Raw genomic sequence first — 12,202 nt, 5'->3', positions numbered from 1 at the left:
TGCTGGTGTTCTTGGTCAATGCTAGAGCAGCTGTGTTTTTTTCAGTTCTTGCTTTAGTTCCTGAGTGATGAGAGAGAGGTGCAGTTCTTGATTTAGAGGGGATGCACCCAGCAGGAACATCAACTCCACCCCCACCAACCTCACCAATACAACTGTATAAAAATTTGCTGCACTGTCCCCAGAGTCTTCAGCTTCATTAATGACAACACCCCGGGATGTATCTGTACCTGCCATCCTGCAGTGACACGGGGAATTACAAAAAATGTCTGTGACCTGTGCTGCACTGTAAGCAACATCCTGAAACTTCAGGGAAGTCAAGAATACTGTGGCTGTTCCAGAATACAGTTCTGCTGTATTCTACCAAGGGACCATTTTACCCTGGCAGAGGTCCCCCAGTAGCATTACATGCATGATTGATTACACATTACAAAGTGTCTGGAATACAGGTGTATAGTCATACATCTGCATAAACTCATCAGTTTGCAGAGGTAATGCTACAGCAACATGTTTGTAAGAAATGGCTGGATTTAGGAGAAAGGGTTCCGGCCTTTCCTGACTGAGTTTCAAACTCAGTGATATTCCTGTTGCTGTATGCTGTTCTTCTACTGTAAAGCATAATGACAAAATCCATTGAATTGCCTAGTTAAGCTGAGTTTATGGCTGCATGGTATCTCTGGAGAAGCATAGAAAGCAGGCAGAGCATTCTGCTCTATCTTTACTATGATGTTTTAAAGTATCATAAGGTATCTACATTTGCCTGATCTTGTATGTCCCTGCCACCAGTTTGGGTGGTCCAAAGCATCCATAGTTGCCAAGTCTTCATGCAAAGGATTTTTTCCACTGGTGCAGATATTACTGTCCAGTAGCTCTGAGTTCGCTGAGATGCTTTGCACTAATATCAAAAGCCTTTTTTCTCTATTCCCCTAAGTCTAAAAGTTCTTATGGCTGGTGTTAGCTAAAGCTAACAAACACCCTTCAGCAAACCATGCATTGCAGGAATTTCCTTTTTGGACCACATGTGGTCTGACTCCCACTTGGAGCTGTTTTAAATACAGCTATGGCTCAGCCTGTCCTTTAATGATTAACGGACTCTCCTCTCCTTCTCAATGGTGTTTGAAAGGTTAGGATAAGTGCAATCCTGCACAGACACCCAAGAAAATGGTGGTGCTGAGTGCTAGGTCTTATTGTCTGATCAAATGCCGACCCGTGGAAAGCAGCTGCAGATCCACCCAGGTGGAAGGAAGTGGTACTTGTTTACAATGCTTTGATTTTGGCCCAACAGAGCTTAATTTACAGCATGGGGAAGACATAAGGATCATGCTCACATCACACACATCTGTCATAACTTCTGCCTTGACTTCCGCAGATAGAAAAAAACTCTCAAAAAACTTCTTCATGTAGCTCATGTGCAAGAGGGTCCGGTTTCCTCCAGCACCAGCTAAGAGCAGCCAGCACAGCTGGGGCCCTGCCTTACAGCCTGGCTCTGCAGCCCCTGTGCTGGGACAGGAACCTCCACTGTCCCAGGCTAAATGCTCCTGTTCAGTGTTTTGCTACATGAGAAGCTCTGTCATCAATATTCCTTCTTTTTTCCTTTTTTTTTTTTTTCCTAGTATATGCTTTAATTCTATATTTTTGCCTCACACACTTAGAATCAAAACACTGTGAAGGAAAGTAGTACCTTTGGATTTTACTGCAGCACTAGGAGTAAATGTTTGCCACCAGGCCCCCTACCCAACCACATCTGACATAAGTTTTATGACTCTTGCAAGCACATTGACTATCTGATGTGGTAACTAACTCCAATAATCTTCCCTCTCAAGTCTTGGGGACAGCTGAGAAAGGCTAATAAATCTTGATTTTTATTACAGACTTTGCTTCATCCATAGTCTCCTGAGGGAAAGGCAACATTTAAAGTCAAGTGAAATTTTACAGCTCTAGGGAGGAGTTCAATATAAAGTGAAAATTACAGGCTACAGAAACAAGGAGAACACAGCAATAGATACAACATTTTCTTATTATCCACAAGAGTCTGACTCTGGAGTGGTATTTCCAACTGACACCAATTCTCTTTTAAAGGTTTCCTTGATGGTGTAAAGGTTACTTGATGGTGCTTATATAGTTATGTGAAGGTCTGTTGGCAATTAGGGCTAGAGACCCAGGACCCGTAAAGGATCTCTATTAAATAGCTCTCCACACAAAGCTCGAAGTGACAGGGGTTTTGCCTCCTTCAGGTATGGATTCTAGATACTTCCATGCTGATATGGGCATCTGGTTTGGCCCGATGATCACTGTGTTTTCTCCCAAAGAGCTGGCACGTCATTTCAGATTGAACACCTCCATTTCAAGTAACACAAAGAGCTGGAAAGAAAGCAATTAAAATCTCCGTCGTTCATGTTTGCACACATCCCTTGTAAAAGGCCACAATAGCTCCATTCCTGGGAGTAGCAGCTGCTCCTGCAGACAGCAGGTATATGGATTTTTAAATATAAATAAACAGGGAGAAACACTTAAATATACTTGCTTCCCATACTCATAAATGTAGACATACATAGAGTGGAGTCCTGTATCACAACATATATGTCCTGATACATATCATGACATCTAGTCTCTAATTAGATCCAAATCCTGCTTGGATTTGGGCCTGTTTCTGATTGGTTTTAATGATACTGTAACCACGTCCAAGCTAGCAAATACACTAGAAAGACAAGTGACAGCAGAAGAACTATGTCTCTTCCTCCAAACATTTACCTGATTTACTGATATATTAATCCCTCTCACTACTTATAGGATTTATCCCCCTGTCTTGTTCCAGATTTCTTAGGAGTTACATGGGAAGAGATTCATTGCTGTTGAAACCTGTTGCTGTAAATGCTGTTACGGTGCATAAACTCCCCCCCTTCTGCAGGGGGAGGATTAACTCAACTGTTAAGAGGTGTTGGGGACTGGAGGTACTAAAACCAGGTCACCGTGTGCTGTTCAGCAAATGTCAGCAATGAGCTTTGCTGTCAGTTTGCATCTCTTGTTTGCCTCATCCCCAGTCAACTGAAATACTTCCAATCAAAGTACCTCTGTATATTTACGTGTCTTGACAAATCTACTCTCCCTGAACATTCAGAGATGTTACTGTTCACTCTATTGTCTAATATGAAAGGCAGCATCCCTGGGATGCACACAGGCTGTAGCTCTTCATGAGGGGTGGGATGGTGGTGGAAGGCATTTCTGTGATAAAAGCGCATCCCTGCCTGGTGGGAAAGTACCTCCTCTTTGGTGTAGACCTTCTTATCCCTCAGAGTTCACATCAGGAACCCAGAGCCCATTGACCTCTGCACCTCTTAATGCTGATGAGGAAAAACTAACCACACACACAATGTGCTTCACCTGTTTGTAATTCCAGGTTCAAAACCCACTTCAAAACTGTTCCGGTACAGACTGCTTGGAGATGCACAGGGCAAATCAGGCTGCAAAATGGAAACCAATACCACAAGCATTTCATACATTTAGATTATTTTCTACTACCGTGCCTTGATCTGGAATTCAAAAGCCCTGTGCTCCTGGCCAGGCCAGAACTAAGACTAGAGCGTGCAATCATCTTTGATTATTACATTAATGTTATTCATTTTGTTGGTTATTTCTGGTATAGCCATAAACATAATCTATACTTGGTTACCTGGTCTGCTGTATTGATCTTGTAACTGATTGTGAAACTCATGATCCTGTGCGTGACTACTGAAGGTATGTCATCGTTATTCCTTGTCCAGCAGGAAATCAGTCTAAGTTCATTTATCTTTTCAAAATCTTCTTGTTAATGTTTCTAACAACAAATTGATGAAATTAACATTACAATGCACAGTCTCACAGCCTTCCATGTCAACAGGAACAAGAAAGTTTGGAACAGCTCCATTGCATTTTGTTTTTCTGCCTAGTGGAGATTCACATCTGGTTTCCAGAAACAATTAATCTCTATAAGGGAGTGCTACAACCCAGTCTTCCTGAAGCCAACCAACTGTATGTAACTATATACACCTGTGGGTAAGGGAGATACACGTTGCCTAGCAAATAGATTTTATTGCTGCACCTAAGCTTGACTATAGAGCAGAAATATATGCTTATAGACGACTAGATGGCTCAAGGGTCTGATAATGATGTATAGTGCCTTTCACCTGTAGGCTGAAATCTAACCCAGATCAGCAGCAAGTAATGCCATTGCTACCTAATGACTGTTTAGCAGCCTACGGGAAATGCATGCATGTCATGAAAAATTACAGCTCCAAACACACCTCTTCACTCAAACAACAGACACGGAGAGCTGACTGGAGGTGGCTCCTCAGGCTCGAGAGAGGCTGAAGGCAACTGTCCTGACTCTTTGCATTGACCATCCACACACTGGCTACAGCTGTCAGCCTCAAGACCTTCCACCAGCACCAGGTCTGCTAAACAAATGGCAAGACTGCTGTTCCTATTCTTTGTGTATGCAGTAGGCATGAGAAAAATCTGTCACGCTTCTGTTTTTTCAGATCTGATCCCAGTTTTATCAGCCTCCCAGACCTCAACAAGGAATAGCTCTGTTTTTCTTCTGTTTACAATGAGCATCAAAGTTTAAAAAAAGTCAGGAAGAGAGTTTTTCTGTTATAGAAACCAAACACTGAAAGTGCTCATATGAGCTCCATAATATACATTGCAGGCAATCTTCTTATTATAGAGTGATTTAGAAAAAGCATAATGAGAACAACATTAGTTTGACGTCACGCTCTTTCATTGCGCAGCAGCATTAATGGATGAACAATTAATTGTTCCTTTTCATCACCCATAAACATCATGACAAAGGGCAAGGGTTCCTTCCAAGCTTCAACCAATCATCTTCAATCCTTGCAATATATCTTACAGCACATTTCAAAAATTCATACAGTATGTATGATGAGAGGGGAAATTAATCAGTGCCACATCTCTGGTTTACGAGTCATTGTGGTTCCTCTGATCATATGGGAAATGTGGAAGAGAGGTGGGGTAACTCACATCTGACAAAAGCAATGGTTAATATTCATAACCATGTGGGTAAAATGCATGTTATCTGATTGCTTTGCAGGAAATAATCTTCACAGTCTCATTTTTTGATCTGCACTTTGAGACTTTTTTCACCCTTTCTTTTCCCCACCTAAATTACATTTTATTGAATGAAACAGACACAAGCCAGGCTCCATCTGGGAGAATAAATGCTAAGATCATCCACTCCTCCTCCTCTTGGTCTCAGGACAAGACTATGGACCATGTCTCAGATCAGTGCTGATCTGGACATGTTTTAGGTGTGGAAATGTTAGACATGGTTCTGGCCACTGCAATGCAAAAAAAAGTCATCCATTGATGGCTGATTCTGAGCTCTAAGAGCAAAATCTCATGCTCTGTTAGGACTGTAAGTGAAAACGCTTAACAACTTCAGCGCTTCTCCACATGCATGAGCTTCCAACACCAAGCCTTGCAACTCCACTGCTTCTAGTGACTGAGGCACTATTATTTCTATTTTATACAGCCAGAAGCAAAAGCACAGAGGTCCAGCCAGTGGTCAGACAGAAACAGTAATCAGTAGACTTCAAAAGCTCAATCAGAGAGATTATTAGTGTGAGTTATTGTACTAATTGCTTGGAGGAACTGATCTCTTTCAGTTCAAGATCCATTGCAACTAAAGGACACAGAATGGGTCTTCATATGTCCAACAACTCAAGCATGCATTTTCACAAGTTAACTGTGATCTTTCATTTACCTGTCCTGAGCAAGAAATAGCCTTGTGCTAGATGAGCTATCCCCCTCTTCCCCATGATCATCAAAATCGAAGTGAGAGAGACATGGAATGGTGAATGATATTCTGCTTCACAGACACCAGGGACTGCAACGCCAGCAAGATGAGAACACACCTAGGCAATACAAGAAATGTCTTGCAATGCAAGGACACCAGCTCTGGGAGACCCTCCTTGGCTACATGCCAGTCTCACTGCCTCTGGCATTGAAAGCCTTCGACAAACATATTCATTCTTAGTTGAAGGACCACCATCCTTCTGAAGGATACTGATTTCATATATATATGAAACAGGCTTTGTGTTTTGGGACCAGTTTGCTCCCTGAAAAGTTTAGCCCAGGCTTCATGTGACACTCAGTTCAGGGAAGTGAAGACAGGAAAGTTTTGCCTTGCCACAAAGCGTTCGTACACTGCAAACTCAAGTGGTGGAAAAATACTTTTCATCATTTAAACCTGCTCATTCTAATGCTAGTCAATGCCCTCTAATTCCTCTAAACCTTTCAGCATTCAGAATCTGAGTCTCCTCGGGTAAGTCACATAGATCAAAACTGTGATCAATCGACAATGGTTTTGCACCTAGTCTTTGAGACAACTAGCTGTTCTAAGCTGGGCATGTTGAAGTGGAGATACCCCAAATATTAAGTGTCCCATAGGACAGATCCCATAGGGATCCCAACCTATATCCCCAAATAAATAATCATCTTGAGAGACTTTGGAGTTAGCTTCTTTCCAACAAACCTTCATCTGTTAAGGGTATGTTGAGACTTCATTAATGTCTGTAAAGTGCTGCAGGATTTTTAGCTGTATGGTATAGTTACTGTTCATCTTGCTAGCTGTTATTAATTTGTGATCAAAACCCATGTAACACAGCATACATACAAACCACCTGTGCTTTGAAAAAAAAAAACCACAACAATGAGGACTGCACCGGAATTGCAGGTCATCACCAGCATATTGAATTCCTAGGCATAACTGTATGCTTATGAATATGGAAGTCCAAGTAAGGGCAAGACCTTCATAGTGGGGTTAGAAGTCAAAAGAGCCAGGATTTTTATGTGGACATTTCCACATTGGTTACTAAGATGGCTCTGTGCAATAAGAGAAACCTCCTATGCCAATAATTTTTCCATATTCATCCTCACATCTAAGATCATCACCCTAAGGTTACAAGGCTATTGATTTGAGATCCATTTCTCTGAAAGACAGATGTTTCCCACTACAGCAAAGGCTACAGACAATAGGCAAGAGTATCCTTGATGCATCATAGATCACCTTGGCAAGTCTCAAGCTCTCCCCCAACAAGTTATCATTCTGCAGATGTCTTTAGCACAGTCATCTTATTATGCCAGTCCTCAAGCAGCAGTTTCCTTAATTAGGCATCAGGGTGGTATGGAGGAAAGCCAGACCTCTGAACAGATCTACAGGAGGAAGGGGGCACTGTGGATGTTATTTGATTGCCAGGTTGGGTAAAATTTCACCTCCTACTTCCCAGCTTCCCACAGCTCTTCTTCCATCCTTTACTCCATCTGCACTTTCTCTAACTTCTTGCTGCTGACTCCTCTTACTAGCATCATGACGTGAGCTGGCAGGATGTGTTTCAGTACCAGACATGTCAGTGTCAGTTTTCCATCCTGCTGGTCCTGCCTCCTCAGGGAGTCAAGGAAGCTGTCGGTGTCTTCTGTGTGATTACTTCACATAGCCTTTTGTAGGTTTTGCTGCTGGATCTCAAGGTTACTAAATAGCATTGAGATACACTATGCTGGGCCTCTGGAAGTAGGATGCAGGCAGCTCTTGGTATATTAAACAGACAGGTAGATCATGTGGAAGGGGAGAAGTGGATAACCCATACACAGGTTGAAGCAGGGTCTTGAGTTTGCTTCAGTGGAAAACCACTGAGTATTTATTGCCTGTAAAATACAATTCAGAGGATAAGATACTTGACTTAAGTCAGTATAATTCCCCCAGCAGGTTACCAGTTAAAATAATCTCATCTGTTCACTCCTTCTCCCTTTCAAGTAGAGTGAACTCACCACTTCCTTTCCTAGCAACTGTGACAAGAAGATTAGATTGTTTGCTTATTCTTTCCTTGCTACATCCTTTCAGTCCTACACTTCTTTTCTTGAACAACCTCAACTCCACCAATCTACTTCTAGGCCATTCTTGCAAGACCTGTATTTGTGTTCTCACTCTTCTCTAGTTAGGCCACATCTGAAATGTGGTACCCAGACTGAGTATGGGCTTCCAGCAGAAACCTTATCAGCTCTAAGAGTGGAAGTATTACTTCACAATTACTTTGCAGAATTGACTTCTGTTTAAACATCCCAGTATTTGTTCACCTTTTCTACAACATCATAACACTATTGATTCACATTCACCTCGCACACCCCCCCCCCCCAAACACAATTTTAGACTGGGTTAGTGTGTGTTCATTTAAAAATAACTTTGTTGCAAGGAATTCCTTTTGGGGAACAGCTCCATATTGATGCAGAAAAGAGATAATCTTTATAGGTTCAAGACACTTGCAAAAACATCCACTCTATGGGAGTTTTTTAAAAAGGTCTGCCACACTTCGGGAGGTTTGCCTGTCCCTAATCTGATCACAGAGCTTTGCAGTTATCACTCATAAATAACACCTCCAAGTCCCTACCTTCAGACTGGACATTAAAGGAAATAGCGAGGTTTGGATCTGCCATCACATGTATAGACTAGCCTGTCACCACACCCCCCAGTGTGCCCCAAAGCTATACACAGGATAAAGTCTTTTACTTTTCCACCTTTCTTCTGTCGTAACTAGGAACTGAACTGAAATCCTAGATGGAAAAATCCCCTAGTCTTATAGGAACCTACAATACATGGCTGGATTACAAAACTGCAGCTGTGTGTGAACAACCCTACCTCTTTCTGCATCTTTAATTTGTATTGGATTTTGTTTTGCAGAACAAAGCAGAACATGAAGTAGTCTCTTGTAGCTTTCATATTGCAGTGAATTTCATTAGAACCTTCCTGGTTTCTTTATAATGACCCTGCCTAATGCTTGACTACATTTACTGTTGCCCTCTACCGCTTTCAGCAATTACCTCAAGATGTAAACACGTTCATATATCAATGCAAAGCCATTAGATTATGAAAACAGAGGTCACTGCAAAGGGCACAATCAGCTACTGGTCTTGGCTGTGAAAGCTCTGTCCTTCATTAGTGAGTGTTCAGGGAAAGTTAACTTTCTTCTCTTTAGAAGTCATCTGTGAGCCTTTTTTCCTTCAAAGAAAGTCGAAATGCAAGATACCGCTGATGAAGTATGAAAGAACTGTGCCTATGTACAGGACGAGCAATCAGAGTGTTTGCCAGGGACACTTTCTGAATGGGGAGTGGGGATGAGGGACAGGCAGTTATCATCAGCCAGCCACACTGAGCATTCCCAGCTTGATCCTTAGCAATGAAGAATTCTTCTGACCCTTGAATGTATGAAATCCAGATGCAAGCCATGATCTGGTGTTTATCAAAGTCAGACTGGGACTGAGGAACACACTGGAAGTCAAATTCTTCCCACTTCTATACAGGTCTGCATTGTGCTTGTTGCAGGTTCAACTGTTCATCATGTTAAAATTGATCCTTTGATAGCTCTTGAAAATACAGAGCTGTGTTCAATGCTTGCTATTCTGCTATGGAACAGACGTATTTGATAATGGTCAAAAAGCATGTCAGCTGCTAGGAAAGTTTAGAAGAGGAAGAAACAATGACACAGACATCGTTATTCCAACAGAAAAAGCAATGCTGTGGTAATACCTTCAATACCATGGTCCTACCCCATGTCAGAAAAAAAGACTATAAAACTAGAAAAGGTGAAGAAAAGAGTAAATGGGACAGCAAAATCTATGAAGAGACTTTGGTTATCCCAGCAACTCTTTTCCAGGGTGAGGACACCTGGTTTGTTTAATTGTTCTTTAGACAACATGTCCAGCTGTCCTCCGATACTAGAAGATAGCAAATGAAGCTAGAAAATATTAGATTAGAGCTTTCAAGCAGCACTTTCACACGATGCATGGTGAAGCTATAGTAAGATGAAAAGTTTAAACAGATTCAAAAATTGATTAGGCACATGCATGAAAGAAAAATCCACCAAAGGCTTTTTAACACAAAGATATCTTAATATGTTCAGTAATAAGTTGTCAGCAATGCCTGGCTGGTGGTGCAATGGGCAGAGATACAGCGCACTACGCCTGAGGACTAAGGGATGGTTCTCTCATTGTTCAAGTCAGCCTGGTGGAAGCATTTCTCATATCTAATTCTTTGACTTTTCCTTTGCTGACAGCCCCAGCTGAAGTCTGATGATAAAGAAGTAAGTTTTAGAGATGGCAGAGGCTGGGAGGGGGCTGAAGGAGTTGTGTTCCCTCTTGATGGGCAAAGCAAAGCAGTTCTCCTCATGTCGCTACAACTCAGGGGAAGTGAAGGCTGGGGAATAAGAAGGGAGTTTTAAAGAAATGGAATGGATGGCTCCATTAGGAGCACAGGATCTGAGCCTCTTGAACTTAAGATTAGACCAAGAAAACAAATTTACAGTAAGTCTGTGCCTAATTTCTGCCTCTCTTTTTACCACCTGTTCCCAGTGTGTGCTTGGTCTAGAGTATCAAAACTAGACAACCTGTTCTTGAGATTGACCTGGATTTCACAGCACATGCTCATCCTGACTAACACCATGCTGCCTGCAGGCTTTCCACCTCTTCCTTGCCAGCTACAGGAAAACATCACGTCTACTTTTAAGACATCAATACAAGTCAAGAACAATTGTTGATCCTTTGCTCATCTAGGCATAGTTTTGTACATTCAGTATGGACCAGCTGGGACAAGCAGGGAGTCCAAGCAGCCTCTCTGGTATGAAGCACATCACTTCTCACATCCTGCATATTGGCTATTTTCTACCAGGTGAAAGGAGGAGTGCAAATTCTTCTGGCAGCAGCTATTTCATGGTACATGCCACCTGGGCACATTCCTCAGCATGCCTCTGGCAGCTGCCAGCACTCAACACTGATCAAATAGCTCTCTGCCCCATAGGGATTTTCTGATTTTCTTGTTTCTTCCCAGGAGATTGTAAGTGAACCTGATGGAGCAGAAGGTGAAGAGAACATGTCTCTGCGGGCACTGGTTTGGAGCACAAAGTTTAACTTCAGCTCAATACCCTTCTGCAAAGACCTATGAATATTACCAAACTACAGCAGAGGCTGCAAGCGAGTGAAAAGGCTAATTAAACCTCCTTTTTCATTTAGAAGACAGAAACTCCCAGAGAGATAATTGTATTTAACAAGCATGGGGAAAAAAATTACATTAGGAGCAATCAACACAGAAAAGGTCCTCCTCCTTTTATGCCAGGTTCACTACTTTCCTGTTTCTTCTTTAAAATCATTCCTCTAGATCTATGAGACAAAATCCGACAATGAAATTAGTTTCCCTGTGTCTGTCACAGGCAGGAGACAAGGATGTGTTTAAGCACTGATTTAGTATACAGGAACCCTTCTCACATAACCACAGGGACATTATACATATATATATATGGGTCTTACCTTCCCACCATAAATGAATTTGAAGCCCCTCAGGATGGGAGGACAAAGACAAATCCAGTCCTGTGCATGTGCTGCCCAGATCCTCTCTCCTCACAGAGACAATCCCCTCCTGAGAGCAGAAAGGTGCGGTGCCACTGGAGGGTCACAAGAAGCAAAACGCAATGAAGGGGTGGCTCAATAGGCAAAACATTTCCAGCATCGTCTGGTCCTTCAATAGCTCTTAAGCGCAAGAAAATTATCTGTCACTCTTTTGACATGAAGTGACAGCCAGCGGCAGTGAGGTGTTGCTGGCTTTGATTTCCAGCACCCACAATATTACCCTGAAGGGGCATGAATATTAGATGTTTGCTCCTGAAAGCTGCACTCTCTCCTAACAGGGGCTACTCCTCTCAGAGACTCACAGGTATCTCATGTGCCTGCTTTTATTTAGTGCCTTCCTGTCACTGGCACAGGTTTTCCTTCTTTGACTGACCTACTGTGTCAGGGGACCAGAGAAGGAACACCTGGGAAGGCTGCTAAGAGATCTAAGCAGACCTCTGTAAAACAGGTGGCAAGGTAGAAGTGAGTGAAATATCTACAATGGTGTTGGAAATGCTTTTGCTTCCACTTTCGTGAAGTAGCTTCTATCACAGAAAAAAACAGGTGGAAAGGCCAAAAGTGCTATTTCCAAGTGAAAATGTGTCCATATTGCAAGCTTGCAATGTCACCTCATTTTACCACGTTAAACAGTTGAACCCACAATGTCACTTTAATTCAAGCCTATTGATAATGCTGGTAAAGGAGGAGGAAACCAGCAACTACAAGCTGAAAATAGCACTGTGTGTACCCTTGTTTCACACTTGTGATGAAGACAGATGAA

General features: G+C 42.2%; 1 long non-coding RNA gene across 1 annotated transcript; it reads right to left on the bottom strand.

Annotated features, from left to right (window-relative positions):
- Positions 1-1,838: 1,838 nt before the first annotated feature.
- LOC148050116 (uncharacterized) lies at positions 1,839-11,718 on the bottom strand. The gene is made up of 2 exons (XR_015701344.1): positions 11,344-11,718; positions 1,839-7,695 (listed from the first exon to the last, which is right to left on the bottom strand). It is a non-coding gene; the product is annotated as an uncharacterized LOC148050116 (long non-coding RNA).
- Between the last annotated feature and the right edge of the window lie 484 nt (positions 11,719-12,202).

This window comes from Nipponia nippon, unplaced genomic scaffold (assembly GCF_047370975.1).
Source record: "Nipponia nippon isolate SJK-2023a ecotype South Korea unplaced genomic scaffold, ASM4737097v1 scaffold_9, whole genome shotgun sequence".
Taxonomy (NCBI): domain Eukaryota; kingdom Metazoa; phylum Chordata; class Aves; order Pelecaniformes; family Threskiornithidae; genus Nipponia; species Nipponia nippon.
This window is presented reverse-complemented; position numbering and strand designations above follow the sequence as displayed.